The 3,360-nt window shown below is 36.4% G+C and overlaps 1 pseudogene across 1 annotated transcript; it reads right to left on the reverse strand.

Moving 5' to 3' along the window:
• Positions 1-746: 746 nt before the first annotated feature.
• LOC149235018 (uncharacterized) lies at positions 747-3,132 on the reverse strand (annotated as a pseudogene). Its single transcript, XR_016246151.1, has 5 exons — positions 2,976-3,132; positions 2,351-2,567; positions 2,166-2,251; positions 1,909-2,000; positions 747-1,763 (listed from the first exon to the last, which is right to left on the reverse strand). The product of XR_016246151.1 is annotated as an uncharacterized LOC149235018 (transcript).
• Positions 3,133-3,360: the final 228 nt, after the last annotated feature.

A 3,360-nucleotide genomic window follows, 5' to 3' on the forward strand; every position in this document is an offset into this window, starting at 1 on the left:
ATTCCAAACTATCAGTATAATTTATTATATCCACAATAGCCCCAAGCAACTTCTTAAAATCTCAATTCACAACTCCAGCAACATAATACTTTTCCTAAACATTTCCTTGAATGAAAAGATATATCCACCCAAGGTATGTCCAAAGTATGACAAATGAACAGCACTGAATAATTTCAAATATATATCAAAGCAATACAAACATAGCAAGCCACTAAGCCCAGTACTTCAACCATCTTTACAGTCAACTATGAGAACACTCACCTAACAACACCTAACAACACCTAACAATAGTTGATCATACAACTCAAAAAAATGAAAATAATGTTTATGCTAAATTCTCGTAATTTTGATCTTTTACTTTTCTTTTTCTCCCACCTTGACGTATAACACAATAACAATCATATGATCGACATAAAGCTCTCTCTGCAACTTAGTCATCCCCAATAATTAACTACTGGAAATTTTGAAAAAATAATTAGATAACTCACGTCATGCTTTGATCACTATTGGGAAAATATTGATAACTACTTTTCTAATCACGTTGAAGAAAATCAAATCATTCATCAACCATTGGAAGCAAATTGACACAAAATATCTTAATATTGACTCAGAATCAAAGGTTTTCTTTTCATTTTTTTCTTATTTTCTTAATCCGTTAACTCCAAAGAAAACCTGATAGGACAAAAGTTGATCCTACACTAGCCACAATTTGTTTTAATGTAGCGAAAATCCCTTGGAGAAAATACTCAAATGCTCTCAACAATTACTCAAAAACCAACGAATGCTCTCACAGTAATAGCAATTGCCACCACTGGGCACGCAGCTTTTCAGAAACCACTCTAGACAATATCCATTGTCAGCCCATCATCACAAATCAATGTTTTCATGTCAAAAGTTTGGATTTAAATTAAATATCTACTCAGGCAGTCTAAATTGGATGATAGTCGTCTGCAACCACATCCATGAACTTTCGTCCCAGAGAACGAGCGTACCTGAATTGAAATCAAAGGAAGAGAAAAAACTGCACGACTTAAAATTCAACCTGCAATGGTTTATGGCATTGCCGTGCTGACATAGAGTTTGGAATGCAGGACACTTCATCTCCTTCAGCATTTCCTCTTCCTCCTATTTAACAAATGGCAATTCTTCTTTTCTTTTCACTTTTTTTTCCATCAATTTTCTCTTACAGCAGACAAGCCAAAGGTTTACCCAAAAACCCATTCTCTCTTAAATATACCCTTTTGGTACGAGTTTTGACTCGCATTTTTTCATTTTCTATTGCAGAACTTTTTGAGAATGTTTATATTTTTATCTTTTGACTATATTGAGGAGATCATAGACGAAGATTTGTGAACAACCCTCAACTTGCTTGTTGACACACTCCACTGACTCCTGGTATTTTTCCTTACTAATGGCTATAATAAAAAAATCCATTCATAACCCAACTGATTCTTTCGTTTCAACAAAAACCCCATTGTTATGGATGTTCCTAGTTCATCCTCCATATGAAGAACCATGTGAAAGGAAAAAATCATAATCTGGATGTTTCACCTGATGTAATCTCAACCATTGATCAGCTGACTGAAACAAAGAGTTAGCCTGCTGTCGTTCACAGTTGCCATTAGTACTCCACACTGTCCCCTTCAACTTGTAAGAAGCTAGACCAAACACTGGTAAAGCTATCTTTGGAGAACCCCCAGAATTGCTTATCGGAGTGACAGGAACACTTTTCCCTCCAGTACTTACATGAATACTGCCACCATCTGCCAAAACATCAGTTAGAGATCAAATGGGGAGTGAGAAAATCAGAATTCAAAAAGCATCAACATGCTTTACTGATATGAAAACTATGTGAACAAAGTAGCAACAAGATGGAGGGAAAGAAAATAGAAAACAGATGAATCAAACCTTTTAGTGGAGTTGAAAGGGAATGAAAAGTTAGGAAGCAGGCAGCCAGGTCTCGCAAGGTTGGACCTGTTGGTATCCTGTATATCGGGTACCTGTAAGGAAATTCTTGTTTTAATTAGATAGCGGTAGATAATGAAAATTCATCTAGACGTTACTGATCGCATTGAACAAAATCCAATAGAACAGGAATGCTTAATAACTAACTGGCCTCCACACCAACTTAATCAAGGATTGCACAAGTATAATTGATGGCATACCAAGCAACCGATAGCCAACTGATTGGCAACAGATCAATGCTTCTTAAGGTTTTCAGCTGTGGAAAGTCCTTGGCAAGATCTCCAATCTGCAACATCCAGTTAACAGATATTAATTTTAACCTCGCAATTGAAACTACACCATGAAATAAAACATTCCTCAAAATAAATGCATAACCGAATCTTACCTTGTCAGCGAGAGGTTCACGACTATATGGAGTTGCTCGCTCAAAATATTGAAATGAAGGGCAACTGCTTCCTTCACCATCATCACTAGAAAAGCCTTTTTGTGCAACTTTAATGCCCCACCATTTTGAGTCTCACTCTGCTTCATCACTACTACTACTACCTTCACTACCTGTATCTCTATAATCATCACTTGCATCACTCTCCTCACCAGGGAACCTGCAAAAAAAAACAGAGCATGTTCAGGACTCAACTGAGCCAGCATGAATCACGTGTCCAAACGTTATCAAGTTTTAAATGATATTGCTCCAATGAAAGACATGTGCGTTAACACTGAATTGTGACAGGCAAAATCTTGTTTCGGATATGACACAACTGATATAGAGAGCCGCCAAAGCATGCAATATTTTCATCGTCTGGAGCAACATTAGAGCAGAATCGTTTGCAAAGATAGATTTCTCCAAAAAAAAATTGTTAAACAACAGGAGCTACGGTGTATATTATGCTTTATTTACCATATTATTATTATACAAAAGCATTCAGCTGTGGTCAGATTTACGAAAAATTTAAGGAACCTCCCTTTGACATGACTTGCTATGAAAATAACTGGTGAATTGGATAATCTACCTGGTGCCAATATTAGGTCCAGAAGGGTGAGTGTAAAGTTGAATGGCAGAAAGAGACGGTACATAATACTGCATAATAGTGTCGCTTCTATTCAACACTTCTCTGCGGGCTTCATTGATTTTAAAAAGAGATTGTGATGTGACTTGCCAGTGAAAGAAAAATAGTTAAGAACAAAAGATTCATGGAAAATCCAGTCTGTTTGTCAGAAAAGCACAGGTACACAGAAAAAACGCATTGATCCATTGATGTTTAGCAAATTTTCTAAAGAAACCGGGGAGAAGAGTCACAACTATCCAACAATTTACATATCTCTCAACTAACAAAAAGGATAGCTGTGCCAAAATTGTGCACACAATACTCCCCTTATAATCAATTATTCAAACAT

The sequence above is a fragment of the Pinus tabuliformis genome, chromosome 8 (genome assembly GCF_031772625.1).
Source record: "Pinus tabuliformis cultivar Carrire ecotype Pingquan chromosome 8, CPIR1, whole genome shotgun sequence".
In the NCBI taxonomy this organism is placed as follows: Eukaryota; Viridiplantae; Streptophyta; class Pinopsida; order Pinales; family Pinaceae; genus Pinus; species Pinus tabuliformis.